The sequence below is a fragment of the Aegilops tauschii genome, unplaced genomic scaffold (genome assembly GCF_002575655.3).
Source record: "Aegilops tauschii subsp. strangulata cultivar AL8/78 unplaced genomic scaffold, Aet v6.0 ptg000574l_obj, whole genome shotgun sequence".
NCBI lineage: Eukaryota > Viridiplantae > Streptophyta > Magnoliopsida > Poales > Poaceae > Aegilops > Aegilops tauschii.
This window is the reverse complement of record NW_027332812.1, coordinates 14,001-39,913: the sequence shown is the minus strand read 5'-3', so window position 1 is coordinate 39,913 and position 25,913 is coordinate 14,001. Positions and strand designations below refer to the sequence as shown.

Here is a 25,913-nt window from a genome sequence, read left to right as displayed (position 1 = left end):
TTTAGCACGTTTTATTATTTTGCACGTTTACGGTAAGTTTTAGCTCGCTGCTCATTATTCACGCGTCTAGCGGCGGCAAGCGTGTTCTGAAAGGGGTCGAAACCATGGTAAATAGGCACTGGTGCGGTTGAACCGTGGTAAAACTCGTCTCCGTAGTTGAGCGGGAGCGGCCAAAGGAATGTGCAATCGTGTGTGTAGTGGAGCTGGGAGGGGCAAGCATAAGGGACGAAGACGGGGGTAACATGTCGGATGCGATCATACCAGCACTAAAGCACCGGATCCCATCAGAACTCCGAAGTTAAGCGTGCTTGGGCGAGAGTAGTACTAGGATGGGTGACCTCCTGGGAAGTCCTCGTGTTGCATTCCCTTTTTAATTTGTTTTGCACCGCGTGCAAAACAAAACGCACGAGCGCGACGTATGTTTAGCACGTTTTATTATTTTGCACGTTTACGGTAAGTTTTAGCTCGCTGCTCATTATTCACGCGTCTAGCGGCGGCAAGCGTGTTCTGAAAGGGGTCGAAACCATGGTAAATAGGCACTGGTGCGGTTGAACCGTGGTAAAACTCGTCTCCGTAGTTGAGCGGGAGCGGCCAAAGGAATGTGCAATCGTGTGTGTAGTGGAGCTGGGAGGGGCAAGCATAAGGGACGAAGACGGGGGTAACATGTCGGATGCGATCATACCAGCACTAAAGCACCGGATCCCATCAGAACTCCGAAGTTAAGCGTGCTTGGGCGAGAGTAGTACTAGGATGGGTGACCTCCTGGGAAGTCCTCGTGTTGCATTCCCTTTTTAATTTGTTTTGCACCGCGTGCAAAACAAAACGCACGAGCGCGACGTATGTTTAGCACGTTTTATTATTTTGCACGTTTACGGTAAGTTTTAGCTCGCTGCTCATTATTCACGCGTCTAGCGGCGGCAAGCGTGTTCTGAAAGGGGTCGAAACCATGGTAAATAGGCACTGGTGCGGTTGAACCGTGGTAAAACTCGTCTCCGTAGTTGAGCGGGAGCGGCCAAAGGAATGTGCAATCGTGTGTGTAGTGGAGCTGGGAGGGGCAAGCATAAGGGACGAAGACGGGGGTAACATGTCGGATGCGATCATACCAGCACTAAAGCACCGGATCCCATCAGAACTCCGAAGTTAAGCGTGCTTGGGCGAGAGTAGTACTAGGATGGGTGACCTCCTGGGAAGTCCTCGTGTTGCATTCCCTTTTTAATTTGTTTTGCACCGCGTGCAAAACAAAACGCACGAGCGCGACGTATGTTTAGCACGTTTTATTATTTTGCACGTTTACGGTAAGTTTTAGCTCGCTGCTCATTATTCACGCGTCTAGCGGCGGCAAGCGTGTTCTGAAAGGGGTCGAAACCATGGTAAATAGGCACTGGTGCGGTTGAACCGTGGTAAAACTCGTCTCCGTAGTTGAGCGGGAGCGGCCAAAGGAATGTGCAATCGTGTGTGTAGTGGAGCTGGGAGGGGCAAGCATAAGGGACGAAGACGGGGGTAACATGTCGGATGCGATCATACCAGCACTAAAGCACCGGATCCCATCAGAACTCCGAAGTTAAGCGTGCTTGGGCGAGAGTAGTACTAGGATGGGTGACCTCCTGGGAAGTCCTCGTGTTGCATTCCCTTTTTAATTTGTTTTGCACCGCGTGCAAAACAAAACGCACGAGCGCGACGTATGTTTAGCACGTTTTATTATTTTGCACGTTTACGGTAAGTTTTAGCTCGCTGCTCATTATTCACGCGTCTAGCGGCGGCAAGCGTGTTCTGAAAGGGGTCGAAACCATGGTAAATAGGCACTGGTGCGGTTGAACCGTGGTAAAACTCGTCTCCGTAGTTGAGCGGGAGCGGCCAAAGGAATGTGCAATCGTGTGTGTAGTGGAGCTGGGAGGGGCAAGCATAAGGGACGAAGACGGGGGTAACATGTCGGATGCGATCATACCAGCACTAAAGCACCGGATCCCATCAGAACTCCGAAGTTAAGCGTGCTTGGGCGAGAGTAGTACTAGGATGGGTGACCTCCTGGGAAGTCCTCGTGTTGCATTCCCTTTTTAATTTGTTTTGCACCGCGTGCAAAACAAAACGCACGAGCGCGACGTATGTTTAGCACGTTTTATTATTTTGCACGTTTACGGTAAGTTTTAGCTCGCTGCTCATTATTCACGCGTCTAGCGGCGGCAAGCGTGTTCTGAAAGGGGTCGAAACCATGGTAAATAGGCACTGGTGCGGTTGAACCGTGGTAAAACTCGTCTCCGTAGTTGAGCGGGAGCGGCCAAAGGAATGTGCAATCGTGTGTGTAGTGGAGCTGGGAGGGGCAAGCATAAGGGACGAAGACGGGGGTAACATGTCGGATGCGATCATACCAGCACTAAAGCACCGGATCCCATCAGAACTCCGAAGTTAAGCGTGCTTGGGCGAGAGTAGTACTAGGATGGGTGACCTCCTGGGAAGTCCTCGTGTTGCATTCCCTTTTTAATTTGTTTTGCACCGCGTGCAAAACAAAACGCACGAGCGCGACGTATGTTTAGCACGTTTTATTATTTTGCACGTTTACGGTAAGTTTTAGCTCGCTGCTCATTATTCACGCGTCTAGCGGCGGCAAGCGTGTTCTGAAAGGGGTCGAAACCATGGTAAATAGGCACTGGTGCGGTTGAACCGTGGTAAAACTCGTCTCCGTAGTTGAGCGGGAGCGGCCAAAGGAATGTGCAATCGTGTGTGTAGTGGAGCTGGGAGGGGCAAGCATAAGGGACGAAGACGGGGGTAACATGTCGGATGCGATCATACCAGCACTAAAGCACCGGATCCCATCAGAACTCCGAAGTTAAGCGTGCTTGGGCGAGAGTAGTACTAGGATGGGTGACCTCCTGGGAAGTCCTCGTGTTGCATTCCCTTTTTAATTTGTTTTGCACCGCGTGCAAAACAAAACGCACGAGCGCGACGTATGTTTAGCACGTTTTATTATTTTGCACGTTTACGGTAAGTTTTAGCTCGCTGCTCATTATTCACGCGTCTAGCGGCGGCAAGCGTGTTCTGAAAGGGGTCGAAACCATGGTAAATAGGCACTGGTGCGGTTGAACCGTGGTAAAACTCGTCTCCGTAGTTGAGCGGGAGCGGCCAAAGGAATGTGCAATCGTGTGTGTAGTGGAGCTGGGAGGGGCAAGCATAAGGGACGAAGACGGGGGTAACATGTCGGATGCGATCATACCAGCACTAAAGCACCGGATCCCATCAGAACTCCGAAGTTAAGCGTGCTTGGGCGAGAGTAGTACTAGGATGGGTGACCTCCTGGGAAGTCCTCGTGTTGCATTCCCTTTTTAATTTGTTTTGCACCGCGTGCAAAACAAAACGCACGAGCGCGACGTATGTTTAGCACGTTTTATTATTTTGCACGTTTACGGTAAGTTTTAGCTCGCTGCTCATTATTCACGCGTCTAGCGGCGGCAAGCGTGTTCTGAAAGGGGTCGAAACCATGGTAAATAGGCACTGGTGCGGTTGAACCGTGGTAAAACTCGTCTCCGTAGTTGAGCGGGAGCGGCCAAAGGAATGTGCAATCGTGTGTGTAGTGGAGCTGGGAGGGGCAAGCATAAGGGACGAAGACGGGGGTAACATGTCGGATGCGATCATACCAGCACTAAAGCACCGGATCCCATCAGAACTCCGAAGTTAAGCGTGCTTGGGCGAGAGTAGTACTAGGATGGGTGACCTCCTGGGAAGTCCTCGTGTTGCATTCCCTTTTTAATTTGTTTTGCACCGCGTGCAAAACAAAACGCACGAGCGCGACGTATGTTTAGCACGTTTTATTATTTTGCACGTTTACGGTAAGTTTTAGCTCGCTGCTCATTATTCACGCGTCTAGCGGCGGCAAGCGTGTTCTGAAAGGGGTCGAAACCATGGTAAATAGGCACTGGTGCGGTTGAACCGTGGTAAAACTCGTCTCCGTAGTTGAGCGGGAGCGGCCAAAGGAATGTGCAATCGTGTGTGTAGTGGAGCTGGGAGGGGCAAGCATAAGGGACGAAGACGGGGGTAACATGTCGGATGCGATCATACCAGCACTAAAGCACCGGATCCCATCAGAACTCCGAAGTTAAGCGTGCTTGGGCGAGAGTAGTACTAGGATGGGTGACCTCCTGGGAAGTCCTCGTGTTGCATTCCCTTTTTAATTTGTTTTGCACCGCGTGCAAAACAAAACGCACGAGCGCGACGTATGTTTAGCACGTTTTATTATTTTGCACGTTTACGGTAAGTTTTAGCTCGCTGCTCATTATTCACGCGTCTAGCGGCGGCAAGCGTGTTCTGAAAGGGGTCGAAACCATGGTAAATAGGCACTGGTGCGGTTGAACCGTGGTAAAACTCGTCTCCGTAGTTGAGCGGGAGCGGCCAAAGGAATGTGCAATCGTGTGTGTAGTGGAGCTGGGAGGGGCAAGCATAAGGGACGAAGACGGGGGTAACATGTCGGATGCGATCATACCAGCACTAAAGCACCGGATCCCATCAGAACTCCGAAGTTAAGCGTGCTTGGGCGAGAGTAGTACTAGGATGGGTGACCTCCTGGGAAGTCCTCGTGTTGCATTCCCTTTTTAATTTGTTTTGCACCGCGTGCAAAACAAAACGCACGAGCGCGACGTATGTTTAGCACGTTTTATTATTTTGCACGTTTACGGTAAGTTTTAGCTCGCTGCTCATTATTCACGCGTCTAGCGGCGGCAAGCGTGTTCTGAAAGGGGTCGAAACCATGGTAAATAGGCACTGGTGCGGTTGAACCGTGGTAAAACTCGTCTCCGTAGTTGAGCGGGAGCGGCCAAAGGAATGTGCAATCGTGTGTGTAGTGGAGCTGGGAGGGGCAAGCATAAGGGACGAAGACGGGGGTAACATGTCGGATGCGATCATACCAGCACTAAAGCACCGGATCCCATCAGAACTCCGAAGTTAAGCGTGCTTGGGCGAGAGTAGTACTAGGATGGGTGACCTCCTGGGAAGTCCTCGTGTTGCATTCCCTTTTTAATTTGTTTTGCACCGCGTGCAAAACAAAACGCACGAGCGCGACGTATGTTTAGCACGTTTTATTATTTTGCACGTTTACGGTAAGTTTTAGCTCGCTGCTCATTATTCACGCGTCTAGCGGCGGCAAGCGTGTTCTGAAAGGGGTCGAAACCATGGTAAATAGGCACTGGTGCGGTTGAACCGTGGTAAAACTCGTCTCCGTAGTTGAGCGGGAGCGGCCAAAGGAATGTGCAATCGTGTGTGTAGTGGAGCTGGGAGGGGCAAGCATAAGGGACGAAGACGGGGGTAACATGTCGGATGCGATCATACCAGCACTAAAGCACCGGATCCCATCAGAACTCCGAAGTTAAGCGTGCTTGGGCGAGAGTAGTACTAGGATGGGTGACCTCCTGGGAAGTCCTCGTGTTGCATTCCCTTTTTAATTTGTTTTGCACCGCGTGCAAAACAAAACGCACGAGCGCGACGTATGTTTAGCACGTTTTATTATTTTGCACGTTTACGGTAAGTTTTAGCTCGCTGCTCATTATTCACGCGTCTAGCGGCGGCAAGCGTGTTCTGAAAGGGGTCGAAACCATGGTAAATAGGCACTGGTGCGGTTGAACCGTGGTAAAACTCGTCTCCGTAGTTGAGCGGGAGCGGCCAAAGGAATGTGCAATCGTGTGTGTAGTGGAGCTGGGAGGGGCAAGCATAAGGGACGAAGACGGGGGTAACATGTCGGATGCGATCATACCAGCACTAAAGCACCGGATCCCATCAGAACTCCGAAGTTAAGCGTGCTTGGGCGAGAGTAGTACTAGGATGGGTGACCTCCTGGGAAGTCCTCGTGTTGCATTCCCTTTTTAATTTGTTTTGCACCGCGTGCAAAACAAAACGCACGAGCGCGACGTATGTTTAGCACGTTTTATTATTTTGCACGTTTACGGTAAGTTTTAGCTCGCTGCTCATTATTCACGCGTCTAGCGGCGGCAAGCGTGTTCTGAAAGGGGTCGAAACCATGGTAAATAGGCACTGGTGCGGTTGAACCGTGGTAAAACTCGTCTCCGTAGTTGAGCGGGAGCGGCCAAAGGAATGTGCAATCGTGTGTGTAGTGGAGCTGGGAGGGGCAAGCATAAGGGACGAAGACGGGGGTAACATGTCGGATGCGATCATACCAGCACTAAAGCACCGGATCCCATCAGAACTCCGAAGTTAAGCGTGCTTGGGCGAGAGTAGTACTAGGATGGGTGACCTCCTGGGAAGTCCTCGTGTTGCATTCCCTTTTTAATTTGTTTTGCACCGCGTGCAAAACAAAACGCACTGAGCGCGACGTATGTTTAGCACGTTTTATTATTTTGCACGTTTACGGTAAGTTTTAGCTCGCTGCTCATTATTCACGCGTCTAGCGGCGGCAAGCGTGTTCTGAAAGGGGTCGAAACCATGGTAAATAGGCACTGGTGCGGTTGAACCGTGGTAAAACTCGTCTCCGTAGTTGAGCGGGAGCGGCCAAAGGAATGTGCAATCGTGTGTGTAGTGGAGCTGGGAGGGGCAAGCATAAGGGACGAAGACGGGGGTAACATGTCGGATGCGATCATACCAGCACTAAAGCACCGGATCCCATCAGAACTCCGAAGTTAAGCGTGCTTGGGCGAGAGTAGTACTAGGATGGGTGACCTCCTGGGAAGTCCTCGTGTTGCATTCCCTTTTTAATTTGTTTTGCACCGGCGTGCAAAACAAAACGCACGAGCGCGACGTATGTTTAGCACGTTTTATTATTTTGCACGTTTACGGTAAGTTTTAGCTCGCTGCTCATTATTCACGCGTCTAGCGGCGGCAAGCGTGTTCTGAAAGGGGTCGAAACCATGGTAAATAGGCACTGGTGCGGTTGAACCGTGGTAAAACTCGTCTCCGTAGTTGAGCGGGAGCGGCCAAAGGAATGTGCAATCGTGTGTGTAGTGGAGCTGGGAGGGGCAAGCATAAGGGACGAAGACGGGGGTAACATGTCGGATGCGATCATACCAGCACTAAAGCACCGGATCCCATCAGAACTCCGAAGTTAAGCGTGCTTGGGCGAGAGTAGTACTAGGATGGGTGACCTCCTGGGAAGTCCTCGTGTTGCATTCCCTTTTTAATTTGTTTTGCACCGCGTGCAAAACAAAACGCACGAGCGCGACGTATGTTTAGCACGTTTTATTATTTTGCACGTTTACGGTAAGTTTTAGCTCGCTGCTCATTATTCACGCGTCTAGCGGCGGCAAGCGTGTTCTGAAAGGGGTCGAAACCATGGTAAATAGGCACTGGTGCGGTTGAACCGTGGTAAAACTCGTCTCCGTAGTTGAGCGGGAGCGGCCAAAGGAATGTGCAATCGTGTGTGTAGTGGAGCTGGGAGGGGCAAGCATAAGGGACGAAGACGGGGGTAACATGTCGGATGCGATCATACCAGCACTAAAGCACCGGATCCCATCAGAACTCCGAAGTTAAGCGTGCTTGGGCGAGAGTAGTACTAGGATGGGTGACCTCCTGGGAAGTCCTCGTGTTGCATTCCCTTTTTAATTTGTTTTGCACCGCGTGCAAAACAAAACGCACGAGCGCGACGTATGTTTAGCACGTTTTATTATTTTGCACGTTTACGGTAAGTTTTAGCTCGCTGCTCATTATTCACGCGTCTAGCGGCGGCAAGCGTGTTCTGAAAGGGGTCGAAACCATGGTAAATAGGCACTGGTGCGGTTGAACCGTGGTAAAACTCGTCTCCGTAGTTGAGCGGGAGCGGCCAAAGGAATGTGCAATCGTGTGTGTAGTGGAGCTGGGAGGGGCAAGCATAAGGGACGAAGACGGGGGTAACATGTCGGATGCGATCATACCAGCACTAAAGCACCGGATCCCATCAGAACTCCGAAGTTAAGCGTGCTTGGGCGAGAGTAGTACTAGGATGGGTGACCTCCTGGGAAGTCCTCGTGTTGCATTCCCTTTTTAATTTGTTTTGCACCGCGTGCAAAACAAAACGCACGAGCGCGACGTATGTTTAGCACGTTTTATTATTTTGCACGTTTACGGTAAGTTTTAGCTCGCTGCTCATTATTCACGCGTCTAGCGGCGGCAAGCGTGTTCTGAAAGGGGTCGAAACCATGGTAAATAGGCACTGGTGCGGTTGAACCGTGGTAAAACTCGTCTCCGTAGTTGAGCGGGAGCGGCCAAAGGAATGTGCAATCGTGTGTGTAGTGGAGCTGGGAGGGGCAAGCATAAGGGACGAAGACGGGGGTAACATGTCGGATGCGATCATACCAGCACTAAAGCACCGGATCCCATCAGAACTCCGAAGTTAAGCGTGCTTGGGCGAGAGTAGTACTAGGATGGGTGACCTCCTGGGAAGTCCTCGTGTTGCATTCCCTTTTTAATTTGTTTTGCACCGCGTGCAAAACAAAACGCACGAGCGCGACGTATGTTTAGCACGTTTTATTATTTTGCACGTTTACGGTAAGTTTTAGCTCGCTGCTCATTATTCACGCGTCTAGCGGCGGCAAGCGTGTTCTGAAAGGGGTCGAAACCATGGTAAATAGGCACTGGTGCGGTTGAACCGTGGTAAAACTCGTCTCCGTAGTTGAGCGGGAGCGGCCAAAGGAATGTGCAATCGTGTGTGTAGTGGAGCTGGGAGGGGCAAGCATAAGGGACGAAGACGGGGGTAACATGTCGGATGCGATCATACCAGCACTAAAGCACCGGATCCCATCAGAACTCCGAAGTTAAGCGTGCTTGGGCGAGAGTAGTACTAGGATGGGTGACCTCCTGGGAAGTCCTCGTGTTGCATTCCCTTTTTAATTTGTTTTGCACCGCGTGCAAAACAAAACGCACGAGCGCGACGTATGTTTAGCACGTTTTATTATTTTGCACGTTTACGGTAAGTTTTAGCTCGCTGCTCATTATTCACGCGTCTAGCGGCGGCAAGCGTGTTCTGAAAGGGGTCGAAACCATGGTAAATAGGCACTGGTGCGGTTGAACCGTGGTAAAACTCGTCTCCGTAGTTGAGCGGGAGCGGCCAAAGGAATGTGCAATCGTGTGTGTAGTGGAGCTGGGAGGGGCAAGCATAAGGGACGAAGACGGGGGTAACATGTCGGATGCGATCATACCAGCACTAAAGCACCGGATCCCATCAGAACTCCGAAGTTAAGCGTGCTTGGGCGAGAGTAGTACTAGGATGGGTGACCTCCTGGGAAGTCCTCGTGTTGCATTCCCTTTTTAATTTGTTTTGCACCGCGTGCAAAACAAAACGCACGAGCGCGACGTATGTTTAGCACGTTTTATTATTTTGCACGTTTACGGTAAGTTTTAGCTCGCTGCTCATTATTCACGCGTCTAGCGGCGGCAAGCGTGTTCTGAAAGGGGTCGAAACCATGGTAAATAGGCACTGGTGCGGTTGAACCGTGGTAAAACTCGTCTCCGTAGTTGAGCGGGAGCGGCCAAAGGAATGTGCAATCGTGTGTGTAGTGGAGCTGGGAGGGGCAAGCATAAGGGACGAAGACGGGGGTAACATGTCGGATGCGATCATACCAGCACTAAAGCACCGGATCCCATCAGAACTCCGAAGTTAAGCGTGCTTGGGCGAGAGTAGTACTAGGATGGGTGACCTCCTGGGAAGTCCTCGTGTTGCATTCCCTTTTTAATTTGTTTTGCACCGCGTGCAAAACAAAACGCACGAGCGCGACGTATGTTTAGCACGTTTTATTATTTTGCACGTTTACGGTAAGTTTTAGCTCGCTGCTCATTATTCACGCGTCTAGCGGCGGCAAGCGTGTTCTGAAAGGGGTCGAAACCATGGTAAATAGGCACTGGTGCGGTTGAACCGTGGTAAAACTCGTCTCCGTAGTTGAGCGGGAGCGGCCAAAGGAATGTGCAATCGTGTGTGTAGTGGAGCTGGGAGGGGCAAGCATAAGGGACGAAGACGGGGGTAACATGTCGGATGCGATCATACCAGCACTAAAGCACCGGATCCCATCAGAACTCCGAAGTTAAGCGTGCTTGGGCGAGAGTAGTACTAGGATGGGTGACCTCCTGGGAAGTCCTCGTGTTGCATTCCCTTTTTAATTTGTTTTGCACCGCGTGCAAAACAAAACGCACGAGCGCGACGTATGTTTAGCACGTTTTATTATTTTGCACGTTTACGGTAAGTTTTAGCTCGCTGCTCATTATTCACGCGTCTAGCGGCGGCAAGCGTGTTCTGAAAGGGGTCGAAACCATGGTAAATAGGCACTGGTGCGGTTGAACCGTGGTAAAACTCGTCTCCGTAGTTGAGCGGGAGCGGCCAAAGGAATGTGCAATCGTGTGTGTAGTGGAGCTGGGAGGGGCAAGCATAAGGGACGAAGACGGGGGTAACATGTCGGATGCGATCATACCAGCACTAAAGCACCGGATCCCATCAGAACTCCGAAGTTAAGCGTGCTTGGGCGAGAGTAGTACTAGGATGGGTGACCTCCTGGGAAGTCCTCGTGTTGCATTCCCTTTTTAATTTGTTTTGCACCGCGTGCAAAACAAAACGCACGAGCGCGACGTATGTTTAGCACGTTTTATTATTTTGCACGTTTACGGTAAGTTTTAGCTCGCTGCTCATTATTCACGCGTCTAGCGGCGGCAAGCGTGTTCTGAAAGGGGTCGAAACCATGGTAAATAGGCACTGGTGCGGTTGAACCGTGGTAAAACTCGTCTCCGTAGTTGAGCGGGAGCGGCCAAAGGAATGTGCAATCGTGTGTGTAGTGGAGCTGGGAGGGGCAAGCATAAGGGACGAAGACGGGGGTAACATGTCGGATGCGATCATACCAGCACTAAAGCACCGGATCCCATCAGAACTCCGAAGTTAAGCGTGCTTGGGCGAGAGTAGTACTAGGATGGGTGACCTCCTGGGAAGTCCTCGTGTTGCATTCCCTTTTTAATTTGTTTTGCACCGCGTGCAAAACAAAACGCACGAGCGCGACGTATGTTTAGCACGTTTTATTATTTTGCACGTTTACGGTAAGTTTTAGCTCGCTGCTCATTATTCACGCGTCTAGCGGCGGCAAGCGTGTTCTGAAAGGGGTCGAAACCATGGTAAATAGGCACTGGTGCGGTTGAACCGTGGTAAAACTCGTCTCCGTAGTTGAGCGGGAGCGGCCAAAGGAATGTGCAATCGTGTGTGTAGTGGAGCTGGGAGGGGCAAGCATAAGGGACGAAGACGGGGGTAACATGTCGGATGCGATCATACCAGCACTAAAGCACCGGATCCCATCAGAACTCCGAAGTTAAGCGTGCTTGGGCGAGAGTAGTACTAGGATGGGTGACCTCCTGGGAAGTCCTCGTGTTGCATTCCCTTTTTAATTTGTTTTGCACCGCGTGCAAAACAAAACGCACGAGCGCGACGTATGTTTAGCACGTTTTATTATTTTGCACGTTTACGGTAAGTTTTAGCTCGCTGCTCATTATTCACGCGTCTAGCGGCGGCAAGCGTGTTCTGAAAGGGGTCGAAACCATGGTAAATAGGCACTGGTGCGGTTGAACCGTGGTAAAACTCGTCTCCGTAGTTGAGCGGGAGCGGCCAAAGGAATGTGCAATCGTGTGTGTAGTGGAGCTGGGAGGGGCAAGCATAAGGGACGAAGACGGGGGTAACATGTCGGATGCGATCATACCAGCACTAAAGCACCGGATCCCATCAGAACTCCGAAGTTAAGCGTGCTTGGGCGAGAGTAGTACTAGGATGGGTGACCTCCTGGGAAGTCCTCGTGTTGCATTCCCTTTTTAATTTGTTTTGCACCGCGTGCAAAACAAAACGCACGAGCGCGACGTATGTTTAGCACGTTTTATTATTTTGCACGTTTACGGTAAGTTTTAGCTCGCTGCTCATTATTCACGCGTCTAGCGGCGGCAAGCGTGTTCTGAAAGGGGTCGAAACCATGGTAAATAGGCACTGGTGCGGTTGAACCGTGGTAAAACTCGTCTCCGTAGTTGAGCGGGAGCGGCCAAAGGAATGTGCAATCGTGTGTGTAGTGGAGCTGGGAGGGGCAAGCATAAGGGACGAAGACGGGGGTAACATGTCGGATGCGATCATACCAGCACTAAAGCACCGGATCCCATCAGAACTCCGAAGTTAAGCGTGCTTGGGCGAGAGTAGTACTAGGATGGGTGACCTCCTGGGAAGTCCTCGTGTTGCATTCCCTTTTTAATTTGTTTTGCACCGCGTGCAAAACAAAACGCACGAGCGCGACGTATGTTTAGCACGTTTTATTATTTTGCACGTTTACGGTAAGTTTTAGCTCGCTGCTCATTATTCACGCGTCTAGCGGCGGCAAGCGTGTTCTGAAAGGGGTCGAAACCATGGTAAATAGGCACTGGTGCGGTTGAACCGTGGTAAAACTCGTCTCCGTAGTTGAGCGGGAGCGGCCAAAGGAATGTGCAATCGTGTGTGTAGTGGAGCTGGGAGGGGCAAGCATAAGGGACGAAGACGGGGGTAACATGTCGGATGCGATCATACCAGCACTAAAGCACCGGATCCCATCAGAACTCCGAAGTTAAGCGTGCTTGGGCGAGAGTAGTACTAGGATGGGTGACCTCCTGGGAAGTCCTCGTGTTGCATTCCCTTTTTAATTTGTTTTGCACCGCGTGCAAAACAAAACGCACGAGCGCGACGTATGTTTAGCACGTTTTATTATTTTGCACGTTTACGGTAAGTTTTAGCTCGCTGCTCATTATTCACGCGTCTAGCGGCGGCAAGCGTGTTCTGAAAGGGGTCGAAACCATGGTAAATAGGCACTGGTGCGGTTGAACCGTGGTAAAACTCGTCTCCGTAGTTGAGCGGGAGCGGCCAAAGGAATGTGCAATCGTGTGTGTAGTGGAGCTGGGAGGGGCAAGCATAAGGGACGAAGACGGGGGTAACATGTCGGATGCGATCATACCAGCACTAAAGCACCGGATCCCATCAGAACTCCGAAGTTAAGCGTGCTTGGGCGAGAGTAGTACTAGGATGGGTGACCTCCTGGGAAGTCCTCGTGTTGCATTCCCTTTTTAATTTGTTTTGCACCGCGTGCAAAACAAAACGCACGAGCGCGACGTATGTTTAGCACGTTTTATTATTTTGCACGTTTACGGTAAGTTTTAGCTCGCTGCTCATTATTCACGCGTCTAGCGGCGGCAAGCGTGTTCTGAAAGGGGTCGAAACCATGGTAAATAGGCACTGGTGCGGTTGAACCGTGGTAAAACTCGTCTCCGTAGTTGAGCGGGAGCGGCCAAAGGAATGTGCAATCGTGTGTGTAGTGGAGCTGGGAGGGGCAAGCATAAGGGACGAAGACGGGGGTAACATGTCGGATGCGATCATACCAGCACTAAAGCACCGGATCCCATCAGAACTCCGAAGTTAAGCGTGCTTGGGCGAGAGTAGTACTAGGATGGGTGACCTCCTGGGAAGTCCTCGTGTTGCATTCCCTTTTTAATTTGTTTTGCACCGCGTGCAAAACAAAACGCACGAGCGCGACGTATGTTTAGCACGTTTTATTATTTTGCACTTTACGGTAAGTTTTAGCTCGCTGCTCATTATTCACGCGTCTAGCGGCGGCAAGCGTGTTCTGAAAGGGGTCGAAACCATGGTAAATAGGCACTGGTGCGGTTGAACCGTGGTAAAACTCGTCTCCGTAGTTGAGCGGGAGCGGCCAAAGGAATGTGCAATCGTGTGTGTAGTGGAGCTGGGAGGGGCAAGCATAAGGGACGAAGACGGGGGTAACATGTCGGATGCGATCATACCAGCACTAAAGCACCGGATCCCATCAGAACTCCGAAGTTAAGCGTGCTTGGGCGAGAGTAGTACTAGGATGGGTGACCTCCTGGGAAGTCCTCGTGTTGCATTCCCTTTTTAATTTGTTTTGCACCGCGTGCAAAACAAAACGCACGAGCGCGACGTATGTTTAGCACGTTTTATTATTTTGCACGTTTACGGTAAGTTTTAGCTCGCTGCTCATTATTCACGCGTCTAGCGGCGGCAAGCGTGTTCTGAAAGGGGTCGAAACCATGGTAAATAGGCACTGGTGCGGTTGAACCGTGGTAAAACTCGTCTCCGTAGTTGAGCGGGAGCGGCCAAAGGAATGTGCAATCGTGTGTGTAGTGGAGCTGGGAGGGGCAAGCATAAGGGACGAAGACGGGGGTAACATGTCGGATGCGATCATACCAGCACTAAAGCACCGGATCCCATCAGAACTCCGAAGTTAAGCGTGCTTGGGCGAGAGTAGTACTAGGATGGGTGACCTCCTGGGAAGTCCTCGTGTTGCATTCCCTTTTTAATTTGTTTTGCACCGCGTGCAAAACAAAACGCACGAGCGCGACGTATGTTTAGCACGTTTTATTATTTTGCACGTTTACGGTAAGTTTTAGCTCGCTGCTCATTATTCACGCGTCTAGCGGCGGCAAGCGTGTTCTGAAAGGGGTCGAAACCATGGTAAATAGGCACTGGTGCGGTTGAACCGTGGTAAAACTCGTCTCCGTAGTTGAGCGGGAGCGGCCAAAGGAATGTGCAATCGTGTGTGTAGTGGAGCTGGGAGGGGCAAGCATAAGGGACGAAGACGGGGGTAACATGTCGGATGCGATCATACCAGCACTAAAGCACCGGATCCCATCAGAACTCCGAAGTTAAGCGTGCTTGGGCGAGAGTAGTACTAGGATGGGTGACCTCCTGGGAAGTCCTCGTGTTGCATTCCCTTTTTAATTTGTTTTGCACCGCGTGCAAAACAAAACGCACGAGCGCGACGTATGTTTAGCACGTTTTATTATTTCGCACGTTTACGGTAAGTTTTAGCTCGCTGCTCATTATTCACGCGTCTAGCGGCGGCAAGCGTGTTCTGAAAGGGGTCGAAACCATGGTAAATAGGCACTGGTGCGGTTGAACCGTGGTAAAACTCGTCTCCGTAGTTGAGCGGGAGCGGCCAAAGGAATGTGCAATCGTGTGTGTAGTGGAGCTGGGAGGGGCAAGCATAAGGGACGAAGACGGGGGTAACATGTCGGATGCGATCATACCAGCACTAAAGCACCGGATCCCATCAGAACTCCGAAGTTAAGCGTGCTTGGGCGAGAGTAGTACTAGGATGGGTGACCTCCTGGGAAGTCCTCGTGTTGCATTCCCTTTTTAATTTGTTTTGCACCGCGTGCAAAACAAAACGCACGAGCGCGACGTATGTTTAGCACGTTTTATTATTTCGCACGTTTACGGTAAGTTTTAGCTCGCTGCTCATTATTCACGCGTCTAGCGGCGGCAAGCGTGTTCTGAAAGGGGTCGAAACCATGGTAAATAGGCACTGGTGCGGTTGAACCGTGGTAAAACTCGTCTCCGTAGTTGAGCGGGAGCGGCCAAAGGAATGTGCAATCGTGTGTGTAGTGGAGCTGGGAGGGGCAAGCATAAGGGACGAAGACGGGGGTAACATGTCGGATGCGATCATACCAGCACTAAAGCACCGGATCCCATCAGAACTCCGAAGTTAAGCGTGCTTGGGCGAGAGTAGTACTAGGAGGATGGGTGACCTCCTGGGAAGTCCTCGTGTTGCATTCCCTTTTTAATTTGTTTTGCACCGCGTGCAAAACAAAACGCACGAGCGCGACGTATGTTTAGCACGTTTTATTATTTTGCACGTTTACGGTAAGTTTTAGCTCGCTGCTCATTATTCACGCGTCTAGCGGCGGCAAGCGTGTTCTGAAAGGGGTCGAAACCATGGTAAATAGGCACTGGTGCGGTTGAACCGTGGTAAAACTCGTCTCCGTAGTTGAGCGGGAGCGGCCAAAGGAATGTGCAATCGTGTGTGTAGTGGAGCTGGGAGGGGCAAGCATAAGGGACGAAGACGGGGGTAACATGTCGGATGCGATCATACCAGCACTAAAGCACCGGATCCCATCAGAACTCCGAAGTTAAGCGTGCTTGGGCGAGAGTAGTACTAGGATGGGTGACCTCCTGGGAAGTCCTCGTGTTGCATTCCCTTTTTAATTTGTTTTGCACCGCGTGCAAAACAAAACGCACGAGCGCGACGTATGTTTAGCACGTTTTATTATTTTGCACGTTTACGGTAAGTTTTAGCTCGCTGCTCATTATTCACGCGTCTAGCGGCGGCAAGCGTGTTCTGAAAGGGGTCGAAACCATGGTAAATAGGCACTGGTGCGGTTGAACCGTGGTAAAACTCGTCTCCGTAGTTGAGCGGGAGCGGCCAAAGGAATGTGCAATCGTGTGTGTAGTGGAGCTGGGAGGGGCAAGCATAAGGGACGAAGACGGGGGTAACATGTCGGATGCGATCATACCAGCACTAAAGCACCGGATCCCATCAGAACTCCGAAGTTAAGCGTGCTTGGGCGAGAGTAGTACTAGGATGGGTGACCTCCTGGGAAGTCCTCGTGTTGCATTCCCTTTTTAATTTGTTTTGCACCGCGTGCAAAACAAAACGCACGAGCGCGACGTATGTTTAGCACGTTTTATTATTTTGCACGTTTACGGTAAGTTTTAGCTCGCTGCTCATTATTCACGCGTCTAGCGGCGGCAAGCGTGTTCTGAAAGGGGTCGAAACCATGGTAAATAGGCACTGGTGCGGTTGAACCGTGGTAAAACTCGTCTCCGTAGTTGAGCGGGAGCGGCCAAAGGAATGTGCAATCGTGTGTGTAGTGGAGCTGGGAGGGGCAAGCATAAGGGACGAAGACGGGGGTAACATGTCGGATGCGATCATACCAGCACTAAAGCACCGGATCCCATCAGAACTCCGAAGTTAAGCGTGCTTGGGCGAGAGTAGTACTAGGATGGGTGACCTCCTGGGAAGTCCTCGTGTTGCATTCCCTTTTTAATTTGTTTTGCACCGCGTGCAAAACAAAACGCACGAGCGCGACGTATGTTTAGCACGTTTTATTATTTTGCACGTTTACGGTAAGTTTTAGCTCGCTGCTCATTATTCACGCGTCTAGCGGCGGCAAGCGTGTTCTGAAAGGGGTCGAAACCATGGTAAATAGGCACTGGTGCGGTTGAACCGTGGTAAAACTCGTCTCCGTAGTTGAGCGGGAGCGGCCAAAGGAATGTGCAATCGTGTGTGTAGTGGAGCTGGGAGGGGCAAGCATAAGGGACGAAGACGGGGGTAACATGTCGGATGCGATCATACCAGCACTAAAGCACCGGATCCCATCAGAACTCCGAAGTTAAGCGTGCTTGGGCGAGAGTAGTACTAGGATGGGTGACCTCCTGGGAAGTCCTCGTGTTGCATTCCCTTTTTAATTTGTTTTGCACCGCGTGCAAAACAAAACGCACGAGCGCGACGTATGTTTAGCACGTTTTATTATTTTGCACGTTTACGGTAAGTTTTAGCTCGCTGCTCATTATTCACGCGTCTAGCGGCGGCAAGCGTGTTCTGAAAGGGGTCGAAACCATGGTAAATAGGCACTGGTGCGGTTGAACCGTGGTAAAACTCGTCTCCGTAGTTGAGCGGGAGCGGCCAAAGGAATGTGCAATCGTGTGTGTAGTGGAGCTGGGAGGGGCAAGCATAAGGGACGAAGACGGGGGTAACATGTCGGATGCGATCATACCAGCACTAAAGCACCGGATCCCATCAGAACTCCGAAGTTAAGCGTGCTTGGGCGAGAGTAGTACTAGGATGGGTGACCTCCTGGGAAGTCCTCGTGTTGCATTCCCTTTTTAATTTGTTTTGCACCGCGTGCAAAACAAAACGCACGAGCGCGACGTATGTTTAGCACGTTTTATTATTTTGCACGTTTACGGTAAGTTTTAGCTCGCTGCTCATTATTCACGCGTCTAGCGGCGGCAAGCGTGTTCTGAAAGGGGTCGAAACCATGGTAAATAGGCACTGGTGCGGTTGAACCGTGGTAAAACTCGTCTCCGTAGTTGAGCGGGAGCGGCCAAAGGAATGTGCAATCGTGTGTGTAGTGGAGCTGGGAGGGGCAAGCATAAGGGACGAAGACGGGGGTAACATGTCGGATGCGATCATACCAGCACTAAAGCACCGGATCCCATCAGAACTCCGAAGTTAAGCGTGCTTGGGCGAGAGTAGTACTAGGATGGGTGACCTCCTGGGAAGTCCTCGTGTTGCATTCCCTTTTTAATTTGTTTTGCACCGCGTGCAAAACAAAACGCACGAGCGCGACGTATGTTTAGCACGTTTTATTATTTTGCACGTTTACGGTAAGTTTTAGCTCGCTGCTCATTATTCACGCGTCTAGCGGCGGCAAGCGTGTTCTGAAAGGGGTCGAAACCATGGTAAATAGGCACTGGTGCGGTTGAACCGTGGTAAAACTCGTCTCCGTAGTTGAGCGGGAGCGGCCAAAGGAATGTGCAATCGTGTGTGTAGTGGAGCTGGGAGGGGCAAGCATAAGGGACGAAGACGGGGGTAACATGTCGGATGCGATCATACCAGCACTAAAGCACCGGATCCCATCAGAACTCCGAAGTTAAGCGTGCTTGGGCGAGAGTAGTACTAGGATGGGTGACCTCCTGGGAAGTCCTCGTGTTGCATTCCCTTTTTAATTTGTTTTGCACCGCGTGCAAAACAAAACGCACGAGCGCGACGTATGTTTAGCACGTTTTATTATTTTGCACGTTTACGGTAAGTTTTAGCTCGCTGCTCATTATTCACGCGTCTAGCGGCGGCAAGCGTGTTCTGAAAGGGGTCGAAACCATGGTAAATAGGCACTGGTGCGGTTGAACCGTGGTAAAACTCGTCTCCGTAGTTGAGCGGGAGCGGCCAAAGGAATGTGCAATCGTGTGTGTAGTGGAGCTGGGAGGGGCAAGCATAAGGGACGAAGACGGGGGTAACATGTCGGATGCGATCATACCAGCACTAAAGCACCGGATCCCATCAGAACTCCGAAGTTAAGCGTGCTTGGGCGAGAGTAGTACTAGGATGGGTGACCTCCTGGGAAGTCCTCGTGTTGCATTCCCTTTTTAATTTGTTTTGCACCGCGTGCAAAACAAAACGCACGAGCGCGACGTATGTTTAGCACGTTTTATTATTTTGCACGTTTACGGTAAGTTTTAGCTCGCTGCTCATTATTCACGCGTCTAGCGGCGGCAAGCGTGTTCTGAAAGGGGTCGAAACCATGGTAAATAGGCACTGGTGCGGTTGAACCGTGGTAAAACTCGTCTCCGTAGTTGAGCGGGAGCGGCCAAAGGAATGTGCAATCGTGTGTGTAGTGGAGCTGGGAGGGGCAAGCATAAGGGACGAAGACGGGGGTAACATGTCGGATGCGATCATACCAGCACTAAAGCACCGGATCCCATCAGAACTCCGAAGTTAAGCGTGCTTGGGCGAGAGTAGTACTAGGATGGGTGACCTCCTGGGAAGTCCTCGTGTTGCATTCCCTTTTTAATTTGTTTTGCACCGCGTGCAAAACAAAACGCACGAGCGCGACGTATGTTTAGCACGTTTTATTATTTTGCACGTTTACGGTAAGTTTTAGCTCGCTGCTCATTATTCACGCGTCTAGCGGCGGCAAGCGTGTTCTGAAAGGGGTCGAAACCATGGTAAATAGGCACTGGTGCGGTTGAACCGTGGTAAAACTCGTCTCCGTAGTTGAGCGGGAGCGGCCAAAGGAATGTGCAATCGTGTGTGTAGTGGAGCTGGGAGGGGCAAGCATAAGGGACGAAGACGGGGGTAACATGTCGGATGCGATCATACCAGCACTAAAGCACCGGATCCCATCAGAACTCCGAAGTTAAGCGTGCTTGGGCGAGAGTAGTACTAGGATGGGTGACCTCCTGGGAAGTCCTCGTGTTGCATTCCCTTTTTAATTTGTTTTGCACCGCGTGCAAAACAAAACGCACGAGCGCGACGTATGTTTAGCACGTTTTATTATTTTGCACGTTTACGGTAAGTTTTAGCTCGCTGCTCATTATTCACGCGTCTAGCGGCGGCAAGCGTGTTCTGAAAGGGGTCGAAACCATGGTAAATAGGCACTGGTGCGGTTGAACCGTGGTAAAACTCGTCTCCGTAGTTGAGCGGGAGCGGCCAAAGGAATGTGCAATCGTGTGTGTAGTGGAGCTGGGAGGGGCAAGCATAAGGGACGAAGACGGGGGTAACATGTCGGATGCGATCATACCAGCACTAAAGCACCGGATCCCATCAGAACTCCGAAGTTAAGCGTGCTTGGGCGAGAGTAGTACTAGGATGGGTGACCTCCTGGGAAGTCCTCGTGTTGCATTCCCTTTTTAATTTGTTTTGCACCGCGTGCAAAACAAAACGCACGAGCGCGACGTATGTTTAGCACGTTTTATTATTTTGCACGTTTACGGTAAGTTTTAGCTCGCTGCTCATTATTCACGCGTCTAGCGGCGGCAAGCGTGTTCTGAAAGGGGTCGAAACCATGGTAAATAGGCACTGGTGCGGTTGAACCGTGGTAAAACTCGTCTCCGTAGTTGAGCGGGAGCGGCCAAAGGAATGTGCAATCGTGTGTGTAGTGGAGCTGGGAGGGGCAAGCATAAGGGACGAAGACGGGGGTAACATGTCGGATGCGATCATACCAGCACTAAAGCACCGGATCCCATCAGAACTCCGAAGTTAAGCGTGCTTGGGCGAGAGTAGTACTAGGATGGGTGACCTCCTGGGAAGTCCTCGTGTTGCATTCCCTTTTTAATTTGTTTTGCACCGCGTGCAAAACAAAACGCACGAGCGCGACGTATGTTTAGCACGTTTTATTATTTTGCACGTTTACGGTAAGTTTTAGCTCGCTGCTCATTATTCACGCGTCTAGCGGCGGCAAGCGTGTTCTGAAAGGGGTCGAAACCATGGTAAATAGGCACTGGTGCGGTTGAACCGTGGTAAAACTCGTCTCCGTAGTTGAGCGGGAGCGGCCAAAGGAATGTGCAATCGTGTGTGTAGTGGAGCTGGGAGGGGCAAGCATAAGGGACGAAGACGGGGGTAACATGTCGGATGCGATCATACCAGCACTAAAGCACCGGATCCCATCAGAACTCCGAAGTTAAGCGTGCTTGGGCGAGAGTAGTACTAGGATGGGTGACCTCCTGGGAAGTCCTCGTGTTGCATTCCCTTTTTAATTTGTTTTGCACCGCGTGCAAAACAAAACGCACGAGCGCGACGTATGTTTAGCACGTTTTATTATTTTGCACGTTTACGGTAAGTTTTAGCTCGCTGCTCATTATTCACGCGTCTAGCGGCGGCAAGCGTGTTCTGAAAGGGGTCGAAACCATGGTAAATAGGCACTGGTGCGGTTGAACCGTGGTAAAACTCGTCTCCGTAGTTTTGAGCGGGAGCGGCCAAAGGAATGTGCAATCGTGTGTGTAGTGGAGCTGGGAGGGGCAAGCATAAGGGACGAAGACGGGGGTAACATGTCGGATGCGATCATACCAGCACTAAAGCACCGGATCCCATCAGAACTCCGAAGTTAAGCGTGCTTGGGCGAGAGTAGTACTAGGATGGGTGACCTCCTGGGAAGTCCTCGTGTTGCATTCCCTTTTTAATTTGTTTTGCACCGCGTGCAAAACAAAACGCACGAGCGCGACGTATGTTTAGCACGTTTTATTATTTTGCACGTTTACGGTAAGTTTTAGCTCGCTGCTCATTATTCACGCGTCTAGCGGCGGCAAGCGTGTTCTGAAAGGGGTCGAAACCATGGTAAATAGGCACTGGTGCGGTTGAACCGTGGTAAAACTCGTCTCCGTAGTTGAGCGGGAGCGGCCAAAGGAATGTGCAATCGTGTGTGTAGTGGAGCTGGGAGGGGCAAGCATAAGGGACGAAGACGGGGGTAACATGTCGGATGCGATCATACCAGCACTAAAGCACCGGATCCCATCAGAACTCCGAAGTTAAGCGTGCTTGGGCGAGAGTAGTACTAGGATGGGTGACCTCCTGGGAAGTCCTCGTGTTGCATTCCCTTTTTAATTTGTTTTGCACCGCGTGCAAAACAAAACGCACGAGCGCGACGTATGTTTAGCACGTTTTATTATTTTGCACGTTTACGGTAAGTTTTAGCTCGCTGCTCATTATTCACGCGTCTAGCGGCGGCAAGCGTGTTCTGAAAGGGGTCGAAACCATGGTAAATAGGCACTGGTGCGGTTGAACCGTGGTAAAACTCGTCTCCGTAGTTGAGCGGGAGCGGCCAAAGGAATGTGCAATCGTGTGTGTAGTGGAGCTGGGAGGGGCAAGCATAAGGGACGAAGACGGGGGTAACATGTCGGATGCGATCATACCAGCACTAAAGCACCGGATCCCATCAGAACTCCGAAGTTAAGCGTGCTTGGGCGAGAGTAGTACTAGGATGGGTGACCTCCTGGGAAGTCCTCGTGTTGCATTCCCTTTTTAATTTGTTTTGCACCGCGTGCAAAACAAAACGCACGAGCGCGACGTATGTTTAGCACGTCTTATTATTTTGCACGTTTACGGTAAGTTTTAGCTCGCTGCTCATTATTCACGCGTCTAGCGGCGGCAAGCGTGTTCTGAAAGGGGTCGAAACCATGGTAAATAGGCACTGGTGCGGTTGAACCGTGGTAAAACTCGTCTCCGTAGTTGAGCGGGAGCGGCCAAAGGAATGTGCAATCGTGTGTGTAGTGGAGCTGGGAGGGGCAAGCATAAGGGACGAAGACGGGGGTAACATGTCGGATGCGATCATACCAGCACTAAAGCACCGGATCCCATCAGAACTCCGGAGTTAAGCGTGCTTGGGCGAGAGTAGTACTAGGATGGGTGACCTCCTGGGAAGTCCTCGTGTTGCATTCCCTTTTTAATTTGTTTTGCACCGCGTGCAAAACAAAACGCACGAGCGCGACGTATGTTTAGCACGTCTTATTATTTTGCACGTTTACGGTAAGTTTTAGCTCGCTGCTCATTATTCACGCGTCTAGCGGCGGCAAGCGTGTTCTGAAAGGGGTCGAAACCATGGTAAATAGGCACTGGTGCGGTTGAACCGTGGTAAAACTCGTCTCCGTAGTTGAGCGGGAGCGGCCAAAGGAATGTGCAATCGTGTGTGTAGTGGAGCTGGGAGGGGCAAGCATAAGGGACGAAGACGGGGGTAACATGTCGGATGCGATCATACCAGCACTAAAGCACCGGATCCCATCAGAACTCCGGAGTTAAGCGTGCTTGGGCGAGAGTAGTACTAGGATGGGTGACCTCCTGGGAAGTCCTCGTGTTGCATTCCCTTTTTAATTTGTTTTGCACCGCGTGCAAAACAAAACGCACGAGCGCGACGTATGTTTAGCACGTCTTATTATTTTGCACGTTTACGGTAAGTTTTAGCTCGCTGCTCATTATTCACGCGTCTAGCGGCGGCAAGCGTGTTCTGAAAGGGGTCGAAACCATGGTAAATAGGCACTGGTGCGGTTGAACCGTGGTAAAACTCGTCTCCGTAGTTGAGCGGGAGCGGCCAAAGGAATGTGCAATCGTGTGTGTAGTGGAGCTGGGAGGGGCAAGCATAAGGGACGAAGACGGGGGTAACATGTCGGATGCGATCATACCAGCACTAAAGCACCGGATCCCATCAGAACTCCGGAGTTAAGCGTGCTTGGGCGAGAGTAGTACTAGGATGGGTGACCTCCTGGGAAGTCCTCGTGTTGCATTCCCTTTTTAATTTGTTTTGCACCGCGTGCAAAACAAAACGCACGAGCGCGACGTATGTTTAGCACGTCTTATTATTTTGCACGTTTACGGTAAGTTTTAGCTCGCTGCTCATTATTCACGCGTCTAGCGGCGGCAAGCGTGTTCTGAAAGGGGTCGAAACCATGGTAAATAGGCACTGGTGCGGTTGAACCGTGGTAAAACTCGTCTCCGTAGTTGAGCGGGAGCGGCCAAAGGAATGTGCAATCGTGTGTGTAGTGGAGCTGGGAGGGGCAAGCATAAGGGACGAAGACGGGGGTAACATGTCGGATGCGATCATACCAGCACTAAAGCACCGGATCCCATCAGAACTCCGGAGTTAAGCGTGCTTGGGCGAGAGTAGTACTAGGATGGGTGACCTCCTGGGAAGTCCTCGTGTTGCATTCCCTTTTTAATTTGTTTTGCACCGCGTGCAAAACAAAACGCACGAGCGCGACGTATGTTTAGCACGTCTTATTATTTTGCACGTTTACGGTAAGTTTTAGCTCGCTGCTCATTATTCACGCGTCTAGCGGCGGCAAGCGTGTTCTGAAAGGGGTCGAAACCATGGTAAATAGGCACTGGTGCGGTTGAACCGTGGTAAAACTCGTCTCCGTAGTTGAGCGGGAGCGGCCAAAGGAATGTGCAATCGTGTGTGTAGTGGAGCTGGGAGGGGCAAGCATAAGGGACGAAGACGGGGGTAACATGTCGGATGCGATCATACCAGCACTAAAGCACCGGATCCCATCAGAACTCCGAAGTTAAGCGTGCTTGGGCGAGAGTAGTACTAGGATGGGTGACCTCCTGGGAAGTCCTCGTGTTGCATTCCCTTTTTAATTTGTTTTGCACCGCGTGCAAAACAAAACGCACGAGCGCGACGTATGTTTAGCACGTCTTATTATTTTGCACGTTTACGGTAAGTTTTAGCTCGCTGCTCATTATTCACGCGTCTAGCGGCGGCAAGCGTGTTCTGAAAGGGGTCGAAACCATGGTAAATAGGCACTGGTGCGGTTGAACCGTGGTAAAACTCGTCTCCGTAGTTGAGCGGGAGCGGCCAAAGGAATGTGCAATCGTGTGTGTAGTGGAGCTGGGAGGGGCAAGCATAAGGGACGAAGACGGGGGTAACATGTCGGATGCGATCATACCAGCACTAAAGCACCGGATCCCATCAGAACTCCGAAGTTAAGCGTGCTTGGGCGAGAGTAGTACTAGGATGGGTGACCTCCTGGGAAGTCCTCGTGTTGCATTCCCTTTTTAATTTGTTTTGCACCGCGTGCAAAACAAAACGCACGAGCGCGACGTATGTTTAGCACGTCTTATTATTTTGCACGTTTACGGTAAGTTTTAGCTCGCTGCTCATTATTCACGCGTCTAGCGGCGGCAAGCGTGTTCTGAAAGGGGTCGAAACCATGGTAAATAGGCACTGGTGCGGTTGAACCGTGGTAAAACTCGTCTCCGTAGTTGAGCGGGAGCGGCCAAAGGAATGTGCAATCGTGTGTGTAGTGGAGCTGGGAGGGGCAAGCATAAGGGACGAAGACGGGGGTAACATGTCGGATGCGATCATACCAGCACTAAAGCACCGGATCCCATCAGAACTCCGAAGTTAAGCGTGCTTGGGCGAGAGTAGTACTAGGATGGGTGACCTCCTGGGAAGTCCTCGTGTTGCATTCCCTTTTTAATTTGTTTTGCACCGCGTGCAAAACAAAACGCACGAGCGCGACGTATGTTTAGCACGTTTTATTATTTTGCACGTTTACGGTAAGTTTTAGCTCGCTGCTCATTATTCACGCGTCTAGCGGCGGCAAGCGTGTTCTGAAAGGGGTCGAAACCATGGTAAATAGGCACTGGTGCGGTTGAACCGTGGTAAAACTCGTCTCCGTAGTTGAGCGGGAGCGGCCAAAGGAATGTGCAATCGTGTGTGTAGTGGAGCTGGGAGGGGCAAGCATAAGGGACGAAGACGGGGGTAACATGTCGGATGCGATCATACCAGCACTAAAGCACCGGATCCCATCAGAACTCCGAAGTTAAGCGTGCTTGGGCGAGAGTAGTACTAGGATGGGTGACCTCCTGGGAAGTCCTCGTGTTGCATTCCCTTTTTAATTTGTTTTGCACCGCGTGCAAAACAAAACGCACGAGCGCGACGTATGTTTAGCACGTTTTATTATTTTGCACGTTTACGGTAAGTTTTAGCTCGCTGCTCATTATTCACGCGTCTAGCGGCGGCAAGCGTGTTCTGAAAGGGGTCGAAACCATGGTAAATAGGCACTGGTGCGGTTGAACCGTGGTAAAACTCGTCTCCGTAGTTGAGCGGGAGCGGCCAAAGGAATGTGCAATCGTGTGTGTAGTGGAGCTGGGAGGGGCAAGCATAAGGGA

General features: G+C 51.1%; 61 non-coding genes across 61 annotated transcripts; all 61 read left to right on the top strand.

The window, feature by feature from the left end:
• Positions 1-247: 247 nt before the first annotated feature.
• LOC141032074 (5S ribosomal RNA) lies at positions 248-366 on the top strand. The gene has a single exon (XR_012194079.1). It is a non-coding gene; the product is annotated as a 5S ribosomal RNA (ribosomal RNA).
• Positions 367-668: 302 nt separating this feature from the next.
• LOC141032073 (5S ribosomal RNA) lies at positions 669-787 on the top strand. The gene has a single exon (XR_012194078.1). It is a non-coding gene; the product is annotated as a 5S ribosomal RNA (ribosomal RNA).
• Positions 788-1,089: 302 nt separating this feature from the next.
• LOC141032071 (5S ribosomal RNA) lies at positions 1,090-1,208 on the top strand. Its single transcript, XR_012194076.1, has one exon. It is a non-coding gene; the product is annotated as a 5S ribosomal RNA (ribosomal RNA).
• Positions 1,209-1,510: 302 nt separating this feature from the next.
• LOC141032070 (5S ribosomal RNA) lies at positions 1,511-1,629 on the top strand. The gene has a single exon (XR_012194075.1). It is a non-coding gene; the product is annotated as a 5S ribosomal RNA (ribosomal RNA).
• A 302-nt stretch (positions 1,630-1,931) lies between these two features.
• On the top strand, positions 1,932-2,050 carry LOC141032069 (5S ribosomal RNA). The gene has a single exon (XR_012194074.1). It is a non-coding gene; the product is annotated as a 5S ribosomal RNA (ribosomal RNA).
• A 302-nt stretch (positions 2,051-2,352) lies between these two features.
• LOC141032068 (5S ribosomal RNA) lies at positions 2,353-2,471 on the top strand. Its single transcript, XR_012194073.1, has one exon. It is a non-coding gene; the product is annotated as a 5S ribosomal RNA (ribosomal RNA).
• A 302-nt stretch (positions 2,472-2,773) lies between these two features.
• Positions 2,774-2,892, top strand: LOC141032067 (5S ribosomal RNA). The gene has a single exon (XR_012194072.1). It is a non-coding gene; the product is annotated as a 5S ribosomal RNA (ribosomal RNA).
• Positions 2,893-3,194: 302 nt separating this feature from the next.
• Positions 3,195-3,313, top strand: LOC141032066 (5S ribosomal RNA). The gene has a single exon (XR_012194071.1). It is a non-coding gene; the product is annotated as a 5S ribosomal RNA (ribosomal RNA).
• A 302-nt stretch (positions 3,314-3,615) lies between these two features.
• Positions 3,616-3,734, top strand: LOC141032065 (5S ribosomal RNA). Its single transcript, XR_012194070.1, has one exon. It is a non-coding gene; the product is annotated as a 5S ribosomal RNA (ribosomal RNA).
• Positions 3,735-4,036: 302 nt separating this feature from the next.
• Positions 4,037-4,155, top strand: LOC141032064 (5S ribosomal RNA). The gene has a single exon (XR_012194069.1). It is a non-coding gene; the product is annotated as a 5S ribosomal RNA (ribosomal RNA).
• Positions 4,156-4,457: 302 nt separating this feature from the next.
• Positions 4,458-4,576, top strand: LOC141032063 (5S ribosomal RNA). Its single transcript, XR_012194068.1, has one exon. It is a non-coding gene; the product is annotated as a 5S ribosomal RNA (ribosomal RNA).
• Positions 4,577-4,878: 302 nt separating this feature from the next.
• Positions 4,879-4,997, top strand: LOC141032062 (5S ribosomal RNA). Its single transcript, XR_012194067.1, has one exon. It is a non-coding gene; the product is annotated as a 5S ribosomal RNA (ribosomal RNA).
• Positions 4,998-5,299: 302 nt separating this feature from the next.
• Positions 5,300-5,418, top strand: LOC141032060 (5S ribosomal RNA). Its single transcript, XR_012194065.1, has one exon. It is a non-coding gene; the product is annotated as a 5S ribosomal RNA (ribosomal RNA).
• A 302-nt stretch (positions 5,419-5,720) lies between these two features.
• Positions 5,721-5,839, top strand: LOC141032059 (5S ribosomal RNA). Its single transcript, XR_012194064.1, has one exon. It is a non-coding gene; the product is annotated as a 5S ribosomal RNA (ribosomal RNA).
• A 302-nt stretch (positions 5,840-6,141) lies between these two features.
• On the top strand, positions 6,142-6,260 carry LOC141032058 (5S ribosomal RNA). Its single transcript, XR_012194063.1, has one exon. It is a non-coding gene; the product is annotated as a 5S ribosomal RNA (ribosomal RNA).
• A 303-nt stretch (positions 6,261-6,563) lies between these two features.
• Positions 6,564-6,682, top strand: LOC141032057 (5S ribosomal RNA). Its single transcript, XR_012194062.1, has one exon. It is a non-coding gene; the product is annotated as a 5S ribosomal RNA (ribosomal RNA).
• Positions 6,683-6,985: 303 nt separating this feature from the next.
• LOC141032056 (5S ribosomal RNA) lies at positions 6,986-7,104 on the top strand. The gene has a single exon (XR_012194061.1). It is a non-coding gene; the product is annotated as a 5S ribosomal RNA (ribosomal RNA).
• Positions 7,105-7,406: 302 nt separating this feature from the next.
• Positions 7,407-7,525, top strand: LOC141032055 (5S ribosomal RNA). Its single transcript, XR_012194060.1, has one exon. It is a non-coding gene; the product is annotated as a 5S ribosomal RNA (ribosomal RNA).
• Positions 7,526-7,827: 302 nt separating this feature from the next.
• On the top strand, positions 7,828-7,946 carry LOC141032054 (5S ribosomal RNA). The gene has a single exon (XR_012194059.1). It is a non-coding gene; the product is annotated as a 5S ribosomal RNA (ribosomal RNA).
• A 302-nt stretch (positions 7,947-8,248) lies between these two features.
• Positions 8,249-8,367, top strand: LOC141032053 (5S ribosomal RNA). The gene has a single exon (XR_012194058.1). It is a non-coding gene; the product is annotated as a 5S ribosomal RNA (ribosomal RNA).
• A 302-nt stretch (positions 8,368-8,669) lies between these two features.
• Positions 8,670-8,788, top strand: LOC141032052 (5S ribosomal RNA). Its single transcript, XR_012194057.1, has one exon. It is a non-coding gene; the product is annotated as a 5S ribosomal RNA (ribosomal RNA).
• Positions 8,789-9,090: 302 nt separating this feature from the next.
• On the top strand, positions 9,091-9,209 carry LOC141032051 (5S ribosomal RNA). Its single transcript, XR_012194056.1, has one exon. It is a non-coding gene; the product is annotated as a 5S ribosomal RNA (ribosomal RNA).
• A 302-nt stretch (positions 9,210-9,511) lies between these two features.
• Positions 9,512-9,630, top strand: LOC141032049 (5S ribosomal RNA). The gene has a single exon (XR_012194054.1). It is a non-coding gene; the product is annotated as a 5S ribosomal RNA (ribosomal RNA).
• Positions 9,631-9,932: 302 nt separating this feature from the next.
• LOC141032048 (5S ribosomal RNA) lies at positions 9,933-10,051 on the top strand. The gene has a single exon (XR_012194053.1). It is a non-coding gene; the product is annotated as a 5S ribosomal RNA (ribosomal RNA).
• Positions 10,052-10,353: 302 nt separating this feature from the next.
• On the top strand, positions 10,354-10,472 carry LOC141032047 (5S ribosomal RNA). The gene has a single exon (XR_012194052.1). It is a non-coding gene; the product is annotated as a 5S ribosomal RNA (ribosomal RNA).
• A 302-nt stretch (positions 10,473-10,774) lies between these two features.
• On the top strand, positions 10,775-10,893 carry LOC141032046 (5S ribosomal RNA). The gene has a single exon (XR_012194051.1). It is a non-coding gene; the product is annotated as a 5S ribosomal RNA (ribosomal RNA).
• Positions 10,894-11,195: 302 nt separating this feature from the next.
• Positions 11,196-11,314, top strand: LOC141032045 (5S ribosomal RNA). The gene has a single exon (XR_012194050.1). It is a non-coding gene; the product is annotated as a 5S ribosomal RNA (ribosomal RNA).
• Positions 11,315-11,616: 302 nt separating this feature from the next.
• Positions 11,617-11,735, top strand: LOC141032044 (5S ribosomal RNA). The gene has a single exon (XR_012194049.1). It is a non-coding gene; the product is annotated as a 5S ribosomal RNA (ribosomal RNA).
• A 302-nt stretch (positions 11,736-12,037) lies between these two features.
• Positions 12,038-12,156, top strand: LOC141032043 (5S ribosomal RNA). Its single transcript, XR_012194048.1, has one exon. It is a non-coding gene; the product is annotated as a 5S ribosomal RNA (ribosomal RNA).
• Positions 12,157-12,458: 302 nt separating this feature from the next.
• On the top strand, positions 12,459-12,577 carry LOC141032041 (5S ribosomal RNA). Its single transcript, XR_012194047.1, has one exon. It is a non-coding gene; the product is annotated as a 5S ribosomal RNA (ribosomal RNA).
• A 302-nt stretch (positions 12,578-12,879) lies between these two features.
• LOC141032040 (5S ribosomal RNA) lies at positions 12,880-12,998 on the top strand. The gene has a single exon (XR_012194046.1). It is a non-coding gene; the product is annotated as a 5S ribosomal RNA (ribosomal RNA).
• A 302-nt stretch (positions 12,999-13,300) lies between these two features.
• LOC141032039 (5S ribosomal RNA) lies at positions 13,301-13,419 on the top strand. Its single transcript, XR_012194045.1, has one exon. It is a non-coding gene; the product is annotated as a 5S ribosomal RNA (ribosomal RNA).
• A 301-nt stretch (positions 13,420-13,720) lies between these two features.
• Positions 13,721-13,839, top strand: LOC141032037 (5S ribosomal RNA). The gene has a single exon (XR_012194043.1). It is a non-coding gene; the product is annotated as a 5S ribosomal RNA (ribosomal RNA).
• Positions 13,840-14,141: 302 nt separating this feature from the next.
• On the top strand, positions 14,142-14,260 carry LOC141032036 (5S ribosomal RNA). Its single transcript, XR_012194042.1, has one exon. It is a non-coding gene; the product is annotated as a 5S ribosomal RNA (ribosomal RNA).
• A 302-nt stretch (positions 14,261-14,562) lies between these two features.
• On the top strand, positions 14,563-14,681 carry LOC141032035 (5S ribosomal RNA). Its single transcript, XR_012194041.1, has one exon. It is a non-coding gene; the product is annotated as a 5S ribosomal RNA (ribosomal RNA).
• Positions 14,682-14,983: 302 nt separating this feature from the next.
• Positions 14,984-15,102, top strand: LOC141032034 (5S ribosomal RNA). Its single transcript, XR_012194040.1, has one exon. It is a non-coding gene; the product is annotated as a 5S ribosomal RNA (ribosomal RNA).
• Positions 15,103-15,404: 302 nt separating this feature from the next.
• Positions 15,405-15,526, top strand: LOC141032030 (5S ribosomal RNA). The gene has a single exon (XR_012194038.1). It is a non-coding gene; the product is annotated as a 5S ribosomal RNA (ribosomal RNA).
• A 302-nt stretch (positions 15,527-15,828) lies between these two features.
• Positions 15,829-15,947, top strand: LOC141032023 (5S ribosomal RNA). The gene has a single exon (XR_012194032.1). It is a non-coding gene; the product is annotated as a 5S ribosomal RNA (ribosomal RNA).
• Positions 15,948-16,249: 302 nt separating this feature from the next.
• On the top strand, positions 16,250-16,368 carry LOC141032536 (5S ribosomal RNA). The gene has a single exon (XR_012194532.1). It is a non-coding gene; the product is annotated as a 5S ribosomal RNA (ribosomal RNA).
• A 302-nt stretch (positions 16,369-16,670) lies between these two features.
• On the top strand, positions 16,671-16,789 carry LOC141032525 (5S ribosomal RNA). Its single transcript, XR_012194521.1, has one exon. It is a non-coding gene; the product is annotated as a 5S ribosomal RNA (ribosomal RNA).
• A 302-nt stretch (positions 16,790-17,091) lies between these two features.
• On the top strand, positions 17,092-17,210 carry LOC141032514 (5S ribosomal RNA). Its single transcript, XR_012194510.1, has one exon. It is a non-coding gene; the product is annotated as a 5S ribosomal RNA (ribosomal RNA).
• Positions 17,211-17,512: 302 nt separating this feature from the next.
• On the top strand, positions 17,513-17,631 carry LOC141032503 (5S ribosomal RNA). The gene has a single exon (XR_012194499.1). It is a non-coding gene; the product is annotated as a 5S ribosomal RNA (ribosomal RNA).
• A 302-nt stretch (positions 17,632-17,933) lies between these two features.
• Positions 17,934-18,052, top strand: LOC141032492 (5S ribosomal RNA). The gene has a single exon (XR_012194488.1). It is a non-coding gene; the product is annotated as a 5S ribosomal RNA (ribosomal RNA).
• A 302-nt stretch (positions 18,053-18,354) lies between these two features.
• On the top strand, positions 18,355-18,473 carry LOC141032479 (5S ribosomal RNA). Its single transcript, XR_012194476.1, has one exon. It is a non-coding gene; the product is annotated as a 5S ribosomal RNA (ribosomal RNA).
• Positions 18,474-18,775: 302 nt separating this feature from the next.
• LOC141032467 (5S ribosomal RNA) lies at positions 18,776-18,894 on the top strand. Its single transcript, XR_012194465.1, has one exon. It is a non-coding gene; the product is annotated as a 5S ribosomal RNA (ribosomal RNA).
• Positions 18,895-19,196: 302 nt separating this feature from the next.
• LOC141032456 (5S ribosomal RNA) lies at positions 19,197-19,315 on the top strand. The gene has a single exon (XR_012194454.1). It is a non-coding gene; the product is annotated as a 5S ribosomal RNA (ribosomal RNA).
• A 302-nt stretch (positions 19,316-19,617) lies between these two features.
• Positions 19,618-19,736, top strand: LOC141032445 (5S ribosomal RNA). Its single transcript, XR_012194443.1, has one exon. It is a non-coding gene; the product is annotated as a 5S ribosomal RNA (ribosomal RNA).
• A 302-nt stretch (positions 19,737-20,038) lies between these two features.
• LOC141032434 (5S ribosomal RNA) lies at positions 20,039-20,157 on the top strand. Its single transcript, XR_012194432.1, has one exon. It is a non-coding gene; the product is annotated as a 5S ribosomal RNA (ribosomal RNA).
• Positions 20,158-20,459: 302 nt separating this feature from the next.
• Positions 20,460-20,578, top strand: LOC141032423 (5S ribosomal RNA). Its single transcript, XR_012194421.1, has one exon. It is a non-coding gene; the product is annotated as a 5S ribosomal RNA (ribosomal RNA).
• Positions 20,579-20,880: 302 nt separating this feature from the next.
• Positions 20,881-20,999, top strand: LOC141032412 (5S ribosomal RNA). The gene has a single exon (XR_012194410.1). It is a non-coding gene; the product is annotated as a 5S ribosomal RNA (ribosomal RNA).
• Positions 21,000-21,303: 304 nt separating this feature from the next.
• On the top strand, positions 21,304-21,422 carry LOC141032401 (5S ribosomal RNA). The gene has a single exon (XR_012194399.1). It is a non-coding gene; the product is annotated as a 5S ribosomal RNA (ribosomal RNA).
• Positions 21,423-21,724: 302 nt separating this feature from the next.
• On the top strand, positions 21,725-21,843 carry LOC141032389 (5S ribosomal RNA). Its single transcript, XR_012194388.1, has one exon. It is a non-coding gene; the product is annotated as a 5S ribosomal RNA (ribosomal RNA).
• A 302-nt stretch (positions 21,844-22,145) lies between these two features.
• LOC141032378 (5S ribosomal RNA) lies at positions 22,146-22,264 on the top strand. Its single transcript, XR_012194377.1, has one exon. It is a non-coding gene; the product is annotated as a 5S ribosomal RNA (ribosomal RNA).
• Positions 22,265-22,566: 302 nt separating this feature from the next.
• On the top strand, positions 22,567-22,685 carry LOC141032516 (5S ribosomal RNA). The gene has a single exon (XR_012194512.1). It is a non-coding gene; the product is annotated as a 5S ribosomal RNA (ribosomal RNA).
• Positions 22,686-22,987: 302 nt separating this feature from the next.
• LOC141032515 (5S ribosomal RNA) lies at positions 22,988-23,106 on the top strand. The gene has a single exon (XR_012194511.1). It is a non-coding gene; the product is annotated as a 5S ribosomal RNA (ribosomal RNA).
• A 302-nt stretch (positions 23,107-23,408) lies between these two features.
• On the top strand, positions 23,409-23,527 carry LOC141032513 (5S ribosomal RNA). The gene has a single exon (XR_012194509.1). It is a non-coding gene; the product is annotated as a 5S ribosomal RNA (ribosomal RNA).
• Positions 23,528-23,829: 302 nt separating this feature from the next.
• Positions 23,830-23,948, top strand: LOC141032512 (5S ribosomal RNA). Its single transcript, XR_012194508.1, has one exon. It is a non-coding gene; the product is annotated as a 5S ribosomal RNA (ribosomal RNA).
• A 302-nt stretch (positions 23,949-24,250) lies between these two features.
• LOC141032366 (5S ribosomal RNA) lies at positions 24,251-24,369 on the top strand. Its single transcript, XR_012194365.1, has one exon. It is a non-coding gene; the product is annotated as a 5S ribosomal RNA (ribosomal RNA).
• Positions 24,370-24,671: 302 nt separating this feature from the next.
• On the top strand, positions 24,672-24,790 carry LOC141032354 (5S ribosomal RNA). Its single transcript, XR_012194354.1, has one exon. It is a non-coding gene; the product is annotated as a 5S ribosomal RNA (ribosomal RNA).
• Positions 24,791-25,092: 302 nt separating this feature from the next.
• LOC141032343 (5S ribosomal RNA) lies at positions 25,093-25,211 on the top strand. Its single transcript, XR_012194343.1, has one exon. It is a non-coding gene; the product is annotated as a 5S ribosomal RNA (ribosomal RNA).
• Positions 25,212-25,513: 302 nt separating this feature from the next.
• LOC141032332 (5S ribosomal RNA) lies at positions 25,514-25,632 on the top strand. The gene has a single exon (XR_012194332.1). It is a non-coding gene; the product is annotated as a 5S ribosomal RNA (ribosomal RNA).
• The last annotated feature ends 281 nt before the right edge of the window (positions 25,633-25,913 follow it).